We start from the raw sequence: 17,923 nt of genomic DNA, 5'->3' as shown, positions 1-17,923 counted from the left end.
CCTACCACTTTTTTGGGAGGGGGCAAACCTCTCTGAATTCTTCAAGATTCCAGTTCTTCATTGAATGAAGATTTCCTTGGACCTTTTTCTATTACAGTTCTTTTATAGGGAATTGTAATTGTTTGTATATGTGATTTGCCTGCTCTGCTGTTAGTTCCTAGAAGACAGAGACTTAATTTTTATGTATCAGGGCCTGGCATATAAATGTAGGTGCTCGGTAATATTAAATTAATATCTTACATGCCACTTGACCTGTCTGTATGTGTCTGAAATAGGTGAGTGGTAGTAACCTTCAGGGAATTAATTGGTTTCAAGTGAAAGTTACCTTTTCAGGTGCCAGTTAAGAGTAAAATAGTAAGAATTCACTATTTTAGAATTCCTAAAGCGATTAAACTTGGTTTTGTACTATTTATGAAGGAAGCAAATAGTTTTATTCAGACCTTCAAGAAAATACATAAATAGGTTTAGTTATAAACTTAAAAAAACACTGTGTACGTAACTGGTGGGCTAATTCTACCACATTATTAACCAATCCCTTAGGTAGCCCTGATTTTTAGACTCCTATCAGTAGTTTTATTATAATCTTATAGAGGATATTTTAAATTCTAGACTTTTTACTAGTTTTTAACTGTTCCTAAATTACTGTTTCTCAAACTCTCAACTTTATGGCCCACTATAAAGTTTTAGTTTCTTAAGTATATTAGGCAGAATAATGGTTTGGATTTTTTTGTTTTTTAATTGTTGTTAGTCTGTTTTCCAAATATAACCTTATATTTGAATATTCAGTAGATTTTTCAGGCTTATTGAAATTAAGAATTTTCCTAGAAATTCTCGTATATAGTGCTTCATTTCTCAAGGGTAAACCCTTGTGAATTGCTGCCTAATTATTTTTAGTTAGTGATTCATTGTGTTGATTTTTATTCCTAAAAGTGACTAAAATGTTACCTGAAGATCATTTTGAATCAGGAAAAAAAAAAAAGAATGCAATTATAACATGGCATATTTTAGCTCTTGAACTTGTGTAATTTTTTAAAGATTTTTTTATTTATTTATTCGTGGAGACAGATTTTTTAATTTATTTATTCATGGAGACAGAGAGGCAGACCAGGGCTGCCTGAACTTGTGTATTTTTACAGTAAAACTATGACTTTTAAAAGTAAGCTCTTGGGCAGCCCGGGTGGCGCAGCGGTTTAGCGCTGCCTTTGGCCTGGGGCGTGACCCTGGAGACCCGGGATTGAGTCCCAGGTCGGGTTCCCTGCATGGAGCCTGCTTCTCCCTCTGCCTGTGTCTCTGCCTCTCTTTCTCTTTGTATCTCCCATGAATAAATAAATAAAATCTTTAAAAAATAAAAAAATAAAAGTAAGCTCTTTGAGGGGCACCTGGGTGGCTTAATCTGTTAAGTGTCATACTGTTGATCTCAGCTCAGGTTGTGGGGTCAGGCCCTGTGTTGGGGCTCTACACCGAGCCCATTGTGGAACCTACTTAAAAAAAAAAAAAAAGGTAAACTCTTTGAAAGAGTATAAGCTATTTCAACCCAGCAATGACTCAGTTGAAGTCTTCTGGGATTGAATTTACATTTTGTTGAAAATCCAAGAGCCACTGTAGCAGATCATTCTTAATTTCTCTTTAGTTTCATTTTGTTTTTGATATAAAACATTAACCAATGTTCCTTCTACTGTATTTAGCAGTATTTTCATTGAATTACTCATTGTCTTTAATAGCCAAACTCATCTTCAGTGATTAAAAAAATTAGCGTAAGATAACTTGAGTGAGGGTAACCTATGTGGCTCAGTCAGTTAAGTGTCTGCCTTCAGCTCCGGTCATGGTCCCAGGGTCCTTGGTCCCAGGGTCCTGGGATCGAGCACGTGGAGCCTCTTGCTCACTGGGGAGCCTGCCTCTCCCTCCCTCTGTCACTCCCCCTGCTCTTGCTCTCTCTCTGTCAAATAAATAAATGAAATCTTAAAAAAAAAAAAAAAAAAGATAAATTTGAGTGAATATATTATAGGCTCAGAAATGGTTTCTCAAAAAAGTTTCTCAAGGAGGAGTAATAATTGAGAATTGACATTGAAGGAGGTATAAAGTGAATACGTTGAAGATTCCTAATTTTTTTTGTGAGTATTCTATTTTTTTTTTTAATCACGTCATTTTTCCAATCTTTTTCTTTGTGCTTATTCTTAAGGATATGTGTGGTTTCTAAAAGCGGTCTTCTGGCTTTGAAAAGCACTAATTTATTTTTATAGATACTGGAATGGTATATTGTAAGATTTCTTTTCCTCTAGGCTCAGGATTGATCAAATTAAGTAGAGAAAGTCCATTGTTTGGGTAGAGTGGTACTTAAGTTTTGGTTTGTTAGCCTAGTCTTTTTTTTTTAAACATTGTAATCCTTTCAATATCCTTAAGATTAATGTCAATGGAGGAAGGCAGGGAAGCATATAGAGAGCTTCCATTATGTATAGTGCTATTTCAGAAGAGCCTTAGTGGTTGGCCTTTGAGTTTTTAATATGTATGTCCAAGCATCATGTTTTCTTTTTTTAAGATTTTATTTATTTATTTGAGAGAGAGAGAGTGAACAAGCGAGCATGAGCAGGGGGGAGAGGGAGAAGCAGATACCTTGCTGAGCAGGGAGCCTGACCCAGGCACCCTCAGAGTATCATGTTGAAACATTTAAAACATAAAATGAAAGATATTAAATCATAGAGCCAGAGCTCTTTGAATATTGACTGGATTCTAATTCTATAAGAAGTTCCTTTTGGGGTTTGGATATAATGTATCTTTCAGGTTGCTATGCTGCTAGAATAGATCATTGTTAATTGGATAAGAAGAATTGAGGTGAAAACCATGCAAAGTGAAAAGAGTACCGGTCTTGAGATGTGGATATTATAGTTTTTGTTTTGTTGGTTATTAGCTTTTTAACTATGGACAGATCATATTCATGTAACTTCTTGCCTGCTGCTTTTTATTCTTTTTTTTTTTTTTCAACAAGGTTGGATTAATAATCTCCAACGTCCTTTCAAAATAAATGACTTGAGATATGTACAGGAGAACCTTATGATTTTTGTGATTTATGATTTCTGATATTTGTTGTGTGTCCTGCCATTCCATGGTAACTGAAACACTCTTCCTGCCAGAGTGTAATACAGTTATACAAATATAGTTTGTAAATATAGTTTCTGTGGGGACCTTTGGAATATTTTCCCCCAGTGTTATTTAGTATTTTTACCACTTTATAGAGAAGGGTGGAATAGCATAATTTTCTTTGCATTTTTTTAAGTTTAAATTGAGAAACAAGGTTGACATTTTTGAAGGCTTTTTAAACAGAAATCTTCATAGTTTTCATTATATATAATGTAGAAATCAGATTTTGTTCATATAAAAAGTGGTTTTGATTTTTTTAACCAATACATGCTTTCAGTTTAAGTCTTAAGTTGCCCACCAAATACAGAATTCATTTTTTATTTTAAGTCAGGATATACTCATTTTGACTTTCCTATAAGAGTATATTAAATTATCTAAACTTATCTGCTGGTCAAACACCAGTTTCTTTGTGGGGTAACTTTTTTTTAAACTAATTTCATATTCCAGAGAATCTTGTATTCTTTGTATTTTAAATGTAGAGCCTTTTCTGGGTTTTACATGATGGATGAGATACTTAATGGGTGTGTTAAAACAGGCATTATGTAGTGCCATTTAAAACTGTAGGAAGAGGAAGGGGCACCTGGGTGGCTTAGTGGTTGAGAATCTGCCTTTGGCTCAGGTTGTGATCCTGGAGTTCTGGGATCAAGTCCCTCACTAGATTCCCTGCAGGGAGCCTGCTTCTCCCTCTGCCTATGTCTCTCTGCATCTCTCTCCGTGGCTCTCGTGAATAAATAGATGAATAAAATCTTTAAAAAAAAAACAAAACACAAAAAACTGGGAAAAGTCTGTACAGGTATTTTATATTTAAAGTGTATAAATAAAGTATAAATGTTAATACCTAATTTGACAATTTATTTTCCGTGAAAACTGATTTTTCAAAACACAAATATCTGGCTTAAGTAAATACTTGTAATGTTGTATAGGTTCATGTAGCTGTGGAATGGAATGAGCCCTGAGGCTTGGGTGAAACATCCTCATTATGTATTTACCAGTTGTATGAACTTCAGTTCTCTTTGCATCCTGGTTTCCTTTCTTTAGCTCTTGACTTTCTTAATGCCATTATCCTCCCTTATCCCCAATATCCACTCAATGAGTCTCTTAGATCTTGCCTCTGAAGCAGCTTTTGAATCCATTCATTTTTTTCTAACTCAGACCCTGATCATCTTTTGCTTGAATTAAAGCACTAGCATACTCCTCTCCCTTCCCCTCCCCTACAGTTCACTTTCCCCACCATAGCCAGAATCACCTTTTAAGGAAAGTATGTTTGCTCATTCTTTATGTAAAAATCTTTCAAAGTCTTCCCACTGCCCTTAAGATAAAGTAAAAGTGTTTGACTGAACAGCTTGCTACATCTCCTAATTTTCTAGCACTCCTATATGCTTCAGTTCTTTGAAGATAATGAGTTCTCTCACACATGGGTACTTCACACATGCTGTTTCCTTTTAGAATATGATCTCTCCTCCAGCCCCTTTTGCCTAGTTAATTCCTTCCTGTTTTTTAGGCTTGGATTTAGGTAGAAGTTAACTTCCTCTAGCTTCCCAGTTACCAATCTAGGTTTATTAGCCCATCTGTTATCATATGTAACACTTCATTTATGGTGATTATATGGTAGTGTCCAAAACTTAGCTTCTCATTTTCCCCTCTCTAACCTGCTTTTCCCAGTTTTCTGTACTTTGTTAAATAGTAAATGCAGCCTCTCGGTTGCTCAGGCCAATAATCTTGAGCCTCCTTAACCAGTCTTTCTGCTTTCTTACGTTCTAGCTCTTCAGTTTCTTCTCCATGCAGCAGTCCTATCAAATTGCTCCTCTACTCAGAACGTTCTTAGGTGTCCTTACAGTGGCCCAAAGTGATTCATTGCTTTTTCCCAGTGTTACCTCTCTGACTTTGTTTCATTTTACATTTCATTTGCTCAGCTTTAACCATACTGACATCCTTGTAGTTTCATGAGCATTTAATTCACTTTCCTGCCTCACAGTTTGTCTTTACTTTTCCTTCTTATTGGATATCTCTGGTATCTTCTATTCTCAGTGTTTTAAAAATGTGTGATTAAGAGTAATTATTAAAGAGAAATAATTGAATGGAATAATCAAAATGATTACAGTAACGTCTGTGGTACTGTGGTTCTTATCTGGGACAGCAACAGATGGTTCAAATGGTTGGTTTCTCATGAATCTTATTTCTCCTGCCAGAGAACTAAAATCCAATTTAGTAACTTAGAGTCTAGTTTTTTTTCTATTTTAGCAGAAGGTGAACATCTACTATAAAATATACTGCTAGTAACCTTAACTAATCTTTTTTTTTTTTTTTTTTTTTTTGGTGTTTTTCAGAACGTACTTTATTTCAGAGAAATCTGTGTTTATTACATTTTTAGAGTAACATTCCAACTTCTTTCCTCACCTATGGTCAGAAGCATGTGCAAATGTTCCAGAACCACTTGTTCCAGAATCCTTGGGGTGTTTAAAAATGCCACCCAGTCCTACTCAGTAACCAACTGAATCAGAGAACCTCTGGGTTACAAAACCTGGATGTTTGCATATTTACATGCTCCTGGAAGTGATGTTGATGCACATAAAAGTTTGACAACCACTGCTTTGTGCTATAAGAGGGATAAAATTATAATGGAATAGAGGAATTAAGAATTCCATGGTGTGATTGATTAGTGGCAGAAAGTTTGGGATGGACTTTAATTTAAAACTTGACATTTAATTTAAATATATTTAAAACTTAAAAAACAATTCTAAGTTATATAATATTGATGCTAAGACAACAGATTCTTTAAGAGTGCAGAAGTACCCTTTTTTTTTTCCGGAGTCAAGTATGAACATTTTTGGACTGATTTTGGATCCAGTAGGAGTTGCCGGTATTTGTGTGCCTTCTAATTCTTAATGACATTTTGTTACTTGGGATTACACTAGAGAACCTTGGGACTACTCTTTGATTCAAACCACAGAAACATAATGTATTAAGGGTTTACAAACCCCTTTCAAGGCATTTCAAGGGAAATGCCTCTTTTGTGTTAGTGTTTTAGTTGCATCAAGAAATTTGATGTGTGTTATAGTCATTGTGAACTGTTTTACATTAGCACTCAGTTTTAGCCTGAATGTGAATGGGTTATTTTGGGTTGAGGTTGGCTATTTTTTTTCCTACCTTCTCACAGTTTTGTTGTGAAAACTTTGCTGCTTTAATCCATTTAGTGTATAACAGTTTTAAGTTGGAAATTATCCTAACATTTGGGACTGGCAATTGGATACTTAGGTTATGTTTCTGAAAAGACTGTTTAAAGTTAAAATTATTTAACTTGAAACCGTCTTTTTCTAGTAAAAACAGGTACTTATAGCCTGAGGTGTTTAGAAATTAGCTTTGAGTACCTGTGTAATTGACTTATAAACTGTTAGGCATAATTTTTTTTTTCACGTTAAAAAAAAGTTTCCTTTTATTAACCATCTAGAATACTTCCATCCAGATCACTACAGCTTAAAATAGATCACTACCCTTTTGCAGCTATTTAGTAGCCAAGAGCAATGGATAAGATCCATACAACAGTTCTGAAAAGTTCGCACTGTCAGTTCAGAACATCTGCTTCACCGAGCCTGATTATTTAAAAAGAATGATAAGAAATTAAACATCACAAATATGTTTTTATTTGTCACCATTAAATGTCTGAATTTTAAACAGATTTTTGGACTGGTGGTTCATATCCATCAGCTCGTTCAACTTTAGCACCGGTCTCATCCCCCGTAGCTTTTCCAGAACTACTACCTTCACCATGAAGCTCCATGAGTTTTCCCAATTCAAACTTGGGCTTCTTCAGCATTTTTACTTTTCTAACAAAAACATCATAGGGTGGATAAATAGACTGACAAGCTTTTTCTATATCTTTTCCGATGCTGTCTGGAATCAATTTATTGACCACTTCTTTCAAGTCATTTGTTTGCACCTCTCGGGTCATGATTTCCATCATCTTTTTCTGGATTTGGCGGACCTGTTGGTGCTGAGCGTAAGAAGTCTTCTGAATCTGATTATTGCGTTTTTTAGTAAAACCAACACAAAATAGTCGAAGCAAATAACCATCGGTAGTCTTCACATCAACATGAGCTTCAATCATGGTCTGCCATTTTTTGACCATGGAGCACATTTTGTCATGGGTAAGATCCATGCCATGGAAATTAGGCAGTTTTTGCCCTGCACATCCTCAGTGATTAGCTTGAATTTCCTAAATGCAACTTCATCATTCTGCAGATCAGCAAGGCTAACTTCAAAAACGCGACCCTTGAGATCATCAGACGCAATTTTGGTTCCTTGAGTTCTTGTGACTAGTGTTTTTCCAATATTTCTTATATTGAACATAGCTGGTGCTTTCACATCATACCAATAATCTTTCTTAGAAAATGGATCAACCACTTTCTTCTTAGCTCCCTTTTTGCCGCCTTTCGTAAGGCGCTTGTTCTTGCCAACCGCCATAGCGCTGCTCTCTGTTAGGCATAATTTAATGCATTTTCAATGCCAGTATGCGTCATTTTGAGGCAGTATATAACAGCATTATAAGACTGTTAGCTTCATAAAGTGCTCTCATTACCTAAATAAGGTATATGAGATTTAGCAAGCTCAGTCTTAAGAGATAAAATTTTACCTCTGTGAAATTATTTTTCTTCATTTTTTTCCTGCTGCTACTCTACTTGGTTCTTCAGTGTTATATGCAGCAATCTACTTTTTTTCCTCTTCTTTTTTTCCTGTGCGGGGCTTGAATTCTCACAACTCTGAGATCAAGACCTAGGCTGAGATCAAGAGTCCCACGCTAAACTGACTGAGCACCTAGGCACCCCAGCAGTCTGCTTTTTTTTTTTTTTTATATAAAAATAAGTTTTATATGAGCAGACCAACCTGTGTAAGTTTTAAGAATTTTCTTCTTCTCCTTGGTCCTTATTACTGCACTCCGTTGTGTCAAAGACTACAGTTATATTAACAAAAGCAAGTAAAAAAAATACTGAATTGGTTTCAGAATCAATAAAAATCTGCATTCAAGAAGTTTAAGGAATCCTAAGGTAGGACTGCCCTGGGGATTTTAAAGACACTGCAAAAAGTGAAGCAAAATTTTTATACACTGTAAACTTTTTAATTGATGCAGTTGGCAGGCACCTAGAAGTGAAAGGTTGACTAGAAACAAAGTTAGAAGAGATCAAGCAATCTGTAGTAGTGCATTGGTACAGATCAACCAACATGAATTTACTATAGCAAATGAATATGTAAAGTAAGAAAATGTAAGGAAAAACATGATATTTTCAGTAAGAGATTGATGTAGCACATACAAGTATATTGGGCATGTTTTATGTGCCAGGCACTCTGGATACCACAGACAACTAGATAGTTAAATCTGCCCTTAAGAAATTGACATTCACGGGAGAGAGATAATAAACCAATAATATGAGTTAGAGAAAAGTAATGCCTCATGGAAAAATAAAGCTGAATAAGAGGAAATAAAATAATCTAGGGAAGTAGAGGTTGTTATAAAGAAATTTTGGAAGGGTTGCTATATAGAAATGAGGAAGGGTAGGCATGTGACTATGGGGTGAAGAAAGTTTGTTCCAGGCAGAGATCAGTAAATGGCAAGGGCATCACATGAGAACATGTTTGATATGCTTGAACAAGCAAGGTAGCTATGGATGATGGAGGCTTTTAGGGTGAGGAAGTGATAGAAGTTGATGAGTTCAAGAGGTGAGGCAAGGGCCAGATCAAGCAGGGCCTTGTTTGTAGGCTTTTGAAAGGATTTGGGCTTCTACTTTGAATAAGATGAAGAACCATTGGAGGATATTGAGTGACTTAATCTATCTGGATAAGAGAAGCAGCAACAATGAGATATCACTTAGGACATTGTTGGATTTGCTGAAAGAGAGAGTAGTGGCTTGGATTAGGATGATAAAATAGAAGTGGTGTGATTCTGGATGTATTTTGAAAGAATCAACAGATAAACTAGAAGTGAAAAATGACTTCCAAAAGTTTTCACCTAAGTATTTGTAAGCTGGAATTTTCGTTTATTGAGGTCAAGAACAACTAAACAACAAAAAGTTTGGAATATGGGTAGAATTGTGAGTTTTGTGGGTTTGGGTTGTCTTAGAGAATCCTGTTCAGACATCAAAGGGAGATGTGGAGTAGGCAGATGACTTGGGTCTGGAATTCAAGGAGATTGAGCTGGAGACGTTAGCATATAGAGTGAATTTAAAACCATAAGACCAGATTTCACCCAGACTATAGAAGGTGAGTAAATATTTTCAACTTTGCAGCCATAAGGTCTCTTGCAAATACCCCCACTCAGCTAATGTAGTGTGGTGGAGCTTTGGCATTTCGTAAAGGAATGGGTGTGATCAGATTCAACTAGCAAATCATTTGCATACCTCTGCCATGAACAAAGAGCTGCAGGTTCAGGGATTGGAGGAGTAACTAGCAAAGAGATTGGGAAGGAGCAGCCAGTGGAGTAGAAGAGAACCTTAGGCAGAATATCTCCTGGAAACCAAATGAAGAAAGTGTTCCAGGATGTGTGTGGATGACTTACGTCTAGGTCTGCCAGTTGGTTGGATAATGTGAGATCTGGCACCAGTTTTCGAATAAAAGGAATAGACAACAAAAGTATGGCTTTTAGAGTAGGATGTAGGTTAAAGGAAAGGGATTTCTCTTTCTCTTTTCATTTCTTTTCCTTTCTTTTCCTTTTCCCCTTTTCCCTTCCCATCCATTCCTCATTTCCTCCCTTCCCCTTTCCTTTATGAGAGCCATTAAAGTATATTGATATGCTGATAAACTGATATAGCAGAGTAGGATATTACAAAGAGGCAATTGCTGGAGCAGTGTTGAGATTTAGTATACAAAATAGAAGAGTGGCCTTAGATCAGAGCATTAACAGTTCATTGATACTAAGAGGGCAGCTTATTACTATTACAGTGTTATATACTGATTATTCTTTGTCATTTAATTATAGCTGGAGAGATCACAGTAACACCATTTTTTAAGTTGAAGGAAGATTTATTTGAAACTATAGTTGCTAAATCGGTGTCCTTCATGCTTTGAAGTTGCCATTTTGGTGCCATTGGTGTTCTGCAAAAAAGTACCTTGCAGGTTACTGTTAGGAGGAGCAAGGGAGGAGAGACCAACTCTACTATTATTTCTTCTAGATATCTGTTCTGGGTAGGATTTTGTTTTGGAATGATTCTTCTTAGAGACTTTAAAAACCATTTGTCAAAGTATATTCTTTTAATATGAAATGATAGATGTCAAAGGAACAGTAATGAAAGGTAATGATCTGTTCTTCAGAACTGTATGCTCCCCACTTAATTTGAAATACATTCTTAAAATAAAGGAAACTTCTTGGGTACTACCCTTTTTCAATCATACTATCCTCTGGACATCCCACCCCCAGCCCTGCCCCTTTCCTAAAATTATCCTTTTGTCATTTCTATGAATTTGACTTTCTTATGTAGGCTTTATCTAAAATTATCTTTTGATAAAATTCAACTAGAAAGGAAAAGTTCACTTGTAAATGGTGTTTTAAAAGCTTTTTTGAGGGCAGCCCAGGTGGCTCAGCGGTTTAGCGCCGCCTATAGCCCAGGGCCTGATCCTGGAGACCCGGGATCGAATCCCATGTCAGGCTCCCTGCATGGAGCCTGCGTCTCCCTCTGCCTGTGTCTCTGCCTCTCTCTCTCCTCTCTGTGTATTCTCATTAATAAATAAATAAAATCTTTAAAAAATAAAAAAATAAAAACTTTTTTGAAAATTTTATTTATTTGGGAGAGTGAGGGGGGAAGCCGACTCCCTGCTCATCAGAAAGCCCTACACGAGGCTGGATCCCAGGACTCAAATTATGACCTGAGCTGAAGGCAGACACTTAGCCAACTGAGCCACCCAGATACTCCTAAGTGGTGTTTTTAAAACAGTAGTTTAAAAATAATTTACGTTAGGGTGTTTGGATATGTTTGTATTTTAATGGAGTTTGACCCTAAGGGGTAAACAAGGATTGCAGAACTTCTAAGTTTTTTCATCAGGTGGGATGGTGAGTGAAATATGGCTTCCCCCTCTAGATTTTTATATGAGAATCTTTTTTTTTTTTTTTTTTTGGAATGGGCATGGTTGGGGAAGGGTTAGCATGAGAGGATAGGGGAACAGAGAACTAGGAACTGATTGTGATACATGATATGTTGCAGACATTTGAGTTGTTTCCTCATAGATATTTTCAGTGTTTTTTTCCCCCAAGCTCCTTGAGGGTGGTGACATTAATTGAAAATCTGATTCAAAAAAAAAAAAAAAAAAAGAAAATCTGATTCAAATAGAATGATTTCACTATTTATATTTACCTTATACTTTTGATCTGGTGTGTCTTGTTCTTACACATAATAGTTGCTGAAATATATGGTGATTTAATGAGAAAATAATGTTATGGTCAATAGTAGTTTCTGAATTTGAATATAACTTAAAATACTTTAGGAGATGAGAAAGGTAACAAAAATTAATAAAATTGGGGCACCTGATTGGCTCAGTGGTTGAGCGGCTGCCTTTGGCTCACAGAGTGATCCTGGGGTCCTGGGATAGAGTCCTGCATTGGGCTCCCCGCAGGGAGTCTGCTTCTCCCTCTGCCTATGTCTCTGCTTCTCTATTTCTCATAAATAAAATATTTTTAAAAAAATAAATTTTGAGCTGTAAAATAGGCTTTTAAAAAAAGATTTATTTATTTTAGAGCCACGCTTGTGCGCAAGGGGGCAGGAGGAGGAGAGGGAGAGAATCTTGCCTGGAGCCCAAGGAGGCAGGGCTCAATCTCACCACCCTGAGATACGACCTGAGCCAAAACTGAGTCAAACGCTTAATTGACTGAGCTATCCAGGCACCCCTAAAATACTTACTTTTATTACTCCCCCTGTAAATTTCCTTGAGGATTAAATGGAATAAGGTACCTGAAATCTGTAACAATCCCTAATGTGTTCAAGGTAATCAAAGTATTTTACTTTATCTGTTTTATGATTCTTTCTGTTTTGAGCAAAAATCTGTTTGATTTAGGCACAAAGAACTATATTCTTTCAGAATTACTTTTTTCAAGTAATCTCTTTTCCTATATTTGGAATGTTTAGTAATACCTAATATTTCTTATTTTGTTTTAGAGCCAAGCTTTGTGATTGTGTTCTAGAGGTAGAACACATGAGATTTTGGGTTTAAAAATAATACGAAAAAGGGAACGTTAAATGTGGCACTGTTTTTTCTTTCATTGATAATATTGAATAGAATTTAACTCTTAAAATGCTAGCACTAGTCAGTTAGATTTGGGAATTTCACAGTAAGCCTAACCTGAACTGTCTTAACTTTTAAAAAAATTTATGGCAATTTAATGATAGCAACAAAAGAGATTACTCTATTTTTTTTTGAGATTACTCTATTTTTAAGGAGAATTACAGTAAAACATTATTTGAATAAAGTCTTTCTGAAATGGTACCAAACCTAGAATTGTAGGGGGAAAAAAAGGGAAAAATGAAAACTCAAGGAGCAAGAGCAGTGGGAAAGGAATAGTATAGAGTTTGTTGGTGTGATTGGCTGATACTGGTGTTTTCTCTGCATGGCAAAACGACTGATTTTGAAGGTGACAGATGGAGAATGTGGAGGTTAGATGAGTGACCAGGATGATTAAACCGAAAACATACTTCATGGAGATGAGGAACTTTAGTGGGGCTAGTGAGGAGCAATAATAAAATTGCCCTTCCAGCAAAAAATACTACAGAGTGTGTACCTTTTATCCAGTTTGCCTTTATGTAAATAACATGGCATAACTATAGTATATTATTATCAAAACCAGTAGTTTGACATAGTTACAATAGTAGGGGTGGAAAATTTTTTCTTTCTAAAGTTCTTTGACATAAAACCAATTAGTAGGAGGAAAACAAATTAATTTTGTACAAGTGCCCCAAACATTGGACTCTAGGGCGAGTCTGGCAGTTGAGTTATATGAGACAACCTGAGCTAAGGAATGGCATGGAGCCTGGAGCTTTGTAGGGGAAGGAGGGCAACTCACAGCATCATAAGAAGAGCAGATGTTTGTAATAGAATTTTGCTTTGCCATACACATAGGTCTTTTAGTACATGCCAAAGTGGCATATTTTGTGGTGACATTCTGTCCTTCTTCACAATCCACTGGCCCTATTCAGATTTTTACCAGTTTTGCATGTGATGTATGTGTGTTTGTGTTTCATACAGTCTTATCACATGAATAGATTAACATGAGATTAACACAGTAATAGATTAACTACTGCCACAGTCTAGATACAGAACAGCTCATCACAGTTTGATCACAGTTAATATCTTGTGCTTTTTATAGCCACAACCGTCTCTCTCCTTCCATTCTTCCCTGAACTCTAGCAAGCTAGCTAGTGTCTTGCAATCATTAGAATTTTGTCATTTCAAGAGTGTTATGTAAATAGAAGCATACTGTGTAACTTTTTGAGGTTGAGTTTTTTTTCACACAGCGTAATTCCCTAGAGAACCAAGGGGGTATATATCCATGATGGATTTCTGTTGCATTGCTCAGGGTAGTCTATGGTATGATGCACTTCAGTTTGTTGAACTGTTCACCTGTTGAAGGACATTTGGGTGATTTGCAGTTTGGGGCTTTTAACCAACTAGCTGTGCATTCACATACACATTTTTGTGTGAAACAGCTTTTCTTTGTTAGCTGCTTTAACTTTTTAATGACAATTATAAGTAGGGAACTGTTTACTTACTGTCCTCAGTCATTGAACTATATTACTATAAATCATTACTATTAACCAGAATTTAATTCTCATTGATGGTCGTCTTCACATTCTTCTGTAAGTCATTACACAAGTATCTGAATTTTTTTAAGGAGAGGCTTAATTACTATATGCTAGTTTAAGGCTTCAATATTTATATCCAATGTAGAGTGATGGTAAATGTATCTATTTGCTTTCTCCTTTGCTCAGAAAATAATATATACAATTTTTCTGGATAACCTGTATTTTCATATTTGGTCAGTATATTCATTGGGACAAATATACTATTCATTTAATATATTTAAGCTAATTTTTAACTTACCAAACTCTTGAGTTGTTCTTTTTTCACAGAAGTATATTTTGCTGCTACTGTATTTTTAAGAGATTTTAAAATTGTGTTCAAATCTAGTGACACAATCTAGAATCTGACATACCAGAGTGCCAATACCTACCAAACTACAATTGTCAAAAAACTTGGCAATAGGATAAAATACAGTAAATGGTAAAATTTACTGGATGTTATTTAATCTGCCTTGAAGATAAGGAGGCTTGAAGAAGTTACAGTATATGTTGTAGCTTTGGCAAGTATCTATCAATCACCTAGGAAGTTCAAACAAACAAATCTGAAAGTACTCCTTATTAAAAGGGGTGATATGGGACCAGAAATATTAACAGTTTTAAAAAGCACCTCGGGTTTCTGTTGGTACCTAGTTAAGTTTGGGAAACTAAGTAAAACTCCAGGGAAGAATGAGTTCCGTTTGATTCTGTAAGTGTCTTTTACCATCTTGAGCATTTGCTGTTCAGTATTTGTCAAATAAGTACTGTGTGTGTGTGTAGGGTTGGTTGTTATAGAATGCTTTTATGAATTAAAATAACAATAAAGGAAAAATTTAAAGAGTATATTTTGAGGAAATTAATATTTGATATATAATGTCAGTCATTTGGCATAAAAATCCTCAAGATAAACAGTAATCCTAAGTGGCTGTTGATTCCACATATTAAGCCAGGTGAGTTTAGGTGCATTTAGTGCACACTGCTGTATTAGAAGTATAGCTTCAATTTGCAGATTTGCTGGATTTTTCTTACGATTTTTGTTATTTGTTAATAATCCCATCCCCAAGTTATAAGTGCTTTGATTTTTTGAATTCTTAAATATTTGATAAGTCCTCCTATTGTTGTTATATATAAATAGCATCCTAGTTGGAAAAATAATTTTCTGGATCCCATCCATTTTTTTTCTCTTAGCACAAGACATTACTACTTTGTATTCTAGCATTTTTGTTTTATAAGTGGTATACTTCTTCTGCCTAAATGCGTTAAGAATTTTTTTTTTTAAATTTCAACAGCTTCACCGGACTATGAAGATAATGTTTCAGTTTTATTCGTTCTTTATTTTTCCCGGTACATGGTGACCCCCTTCGATCTCCAGGTTGAGAGCTTCCTATATTTCAGGAAGCTTTTTTTTTTTTTTTTTATTACTTCAAATGTAGTATTTGTTTCTTTGATGATTTCATCTTTAAGTTCTTCCTCTTACTTCTTCCAGTTCCCCCACGCCTTATTTTATCCTTTTATCTCTTGTTTCATAGAATTCCTGTTTAAAATAGAACAGAATTTGTCTAAAAATTATCAGCTTCCTGATACTTCTTTCAAATTATTTTCTTCACCATATTAATGTTAATATACCATCACTTTCGTCTCTGTACAGGCCCTGTGTAGGATGTTTTCTATGTATGTTCTTGTGTTGAGTAAATTTGAGTATCTGTACATCTGTATATATAGATATATGCGAATGTATATATGCAGAGTGATTCAGTTCTCTGACTCTGTTTCTTATTCTCCTGGACACTACATTAACGTATCCTTAGAAGTTAATTGCTTATAATCTGCCTAAAGATCAGAGAAAAGGGTAAGAGAAGTGTCTATTAAGAGGAGAGTGATAATAATGTGGGAAAGGGCAATTCATTCATTGTTTTTTCTGTATGTGATGAACTCTCCTCTCAGAGCTCACTCTTGGACTCTAGGCAAAGGTTTAGAATGGTGGGGCCCTCCCTCCCGTTTCAAGTAGTTCTCTGCTCAGTTGGGCCAAAAAGTCTATGGGCCAAACGACCTTTCTCTCCCAGCTCTTCTGCCTGCCATAGTTTTTAAAGTATGCATGTAACGTTAGACTTTAGAGGAATTGGGTGTTGGTCTTTAGTAATTTTTCTGTGCTGTGTATGAATTTTAATTTTCTCCTTAAACCATTTGTCAATGCCAGTTTATTGGGTTGTAACTATTCCATTGTTGGGTTTGATTAAATTTTCTTTTCTTCCCTCTAATTTGGATAGGTTTTACAGAGGGCAAATACAGAAACATGCTTATGCTGTTATCTTTCTGGAAGTCTGCTTTTAATGTAATTTTTATTGCCCTATTTTTGTGCTATATGAATCCTTGTATCACTGGCTTTTAAAATTAGTTTGGAAGTAGTCTCTTTTAAAAAAAATTTTTTTTATTTATTAATTTGGTAGAGAGTGAGCACAAGCAGGGGAAGTGGGAGAGGGAGAAGCAGTCTCCCTACTGAGCAGGAAGCCCAATGAGGGGCTTGATCCCAGTACCTGAGCTGAAGGCAGACACCCAAACAGCTGAACCACCTATACACCCCTGGAAGTAGTCTCTTAAGATGACTCTTTTATGGTTCTTTGCTGGGTTGGAAATTCCAACACCTAGATAAATGGTAACCATTTCTTTGATTACATATTATGGTATATGCATGCAATGTGATGTATAATGTTGCCATTAAAAATGATGATGTAGTAGAACCACTTTTATTGATGAGGGAAAATGGCTCTGAATTTTAAGTAGGAAAATCCATGCATTAAAGTAGTATGATTCTACTTTTGAATATTAAAAGTACATGTAGAAAAAAGCCTAAGAGATTAGAGTTCTTTTTCTTGAAGTTTTTCTAGATTCTGAGTGTAATATTACCTGTTCTTTATTTTAGAAAGGTAAGTTATGACATTTCCAAAAGAGTGGTTAAAAAGGAAAAATACTTGATTGGGGAGGTTCTTGGTATTGAAAGGTATTAGTTTATGATAAATGATCACTATGTAAAGCTCATCCCTTTTTGAAGTTCATCTTTTTCATAATAAGGAAACGTCTACTTATTCCTATAGATCGTAATTTGTTGTCAAAAGTCTGCTTAAATTTTATCAAATGGTTTCTCACTATCTGCTTTTCAAAATTAGCATTCAAGGATACCTGGGTGGTTCAGTGAGTTAGGTGTCCAACTCTTGATTGTGAGGTCAAGATTTCAGTGGGGAGTCTGCTTTAGATTCTCTTTCCTTCTGCCCCTCCCCCTTCTCATTTGCCTGCTCTTTCTTTCTAAAATAAATAAATCTTTTTAAGAAATAAGCATTCAAGATTTGTATTCATGCAAGTCTCTCAGTATTCAACTTTTGTGCGTTCTTGGCCTGAGGTATGTATATAGTTGTAAATTCTCTTAATTCTGTATTGCTCTGTGGTTCTTGTTATCTTTGTGAGGACTTTATAGTTTGGGGTTTTTTTGTTTTTTGGGTTTTTTTTTTTTTTTTTTTTTTTTTTTTTCCATTTGAGAGAGATACAGAGCACAAGGGGAGAGGGAGAAGCAGACTCCCTGATGAGCAGGGAGCCTGACATGGGGCTCGATCCCAGGACCCTGAAATTATGACCTGAGCCAAAGGCAGATGATTAACTAAGCCACTACAGGTGCCCTGTAGTTGTTTCTTTTATGACTGAATCTGTTTCTGGAACAGATACATTATAGGAATTTCTTTTTCCTTGAAAGTTTGAAACTGTTCCTAAATAAACCTATATAATCTAAATCTGGCTAGGGTTATGATTGGACAAGGAATCTGGTGAGAAAATGGCCACATAGGATTGAAGGGAGAGTGAAAAGGGATGTAATATTTGTCCAAAGAATGTTGCCATAAAGTTGATACATCGGTTAAACATTATCAGCCAATAGGATCTATTGAGCTTCTTCTCTCCTAATTATTGAGCTTCTGTTTTAATTTTTAAAATAC

At 35.6% G+C, this 17,923-nt stretch overlaps 1 protein-coding gene and 1 pseudogene across 4 annotated transcripts in view; one reads left to right on the top strand and one right to left on the bottom strand.

Moving 5' to 3' along the window:
- The window catches only part of WAC (WW domain containing adaptor with coiled-coil), an 84,023-nt gene that overhangs the window by 18,636 nt on the left and 47,464 nt on the right, over positions 1-17,923 (top strand). The window lies entirely within an intron of this gene.
- On the bottom strand, positions 6,754-7,596 carry LOC140633260 (small ribosomal subunit protein eS1-like; annotated as a pseudogene).

The sequence above is a fragment of the Canis lupus genome, chromosome 5 (genome assembly GCF_048164855.1).
Source record: "Canis lupus baileyi chromosome 5, mCanLup2.hap1, whole genome shotgun sequence".
NCBI lineage: Eukaryota > Metazoa > Chordata > Mammalia > Carnivora > Canidae > Canis > Canis lupus.
The sequence above is the reverse complement of the archived record's forward strand: the minus strand, read 5'-3'. Positions and strand labels throughout refer to the sequence as shown.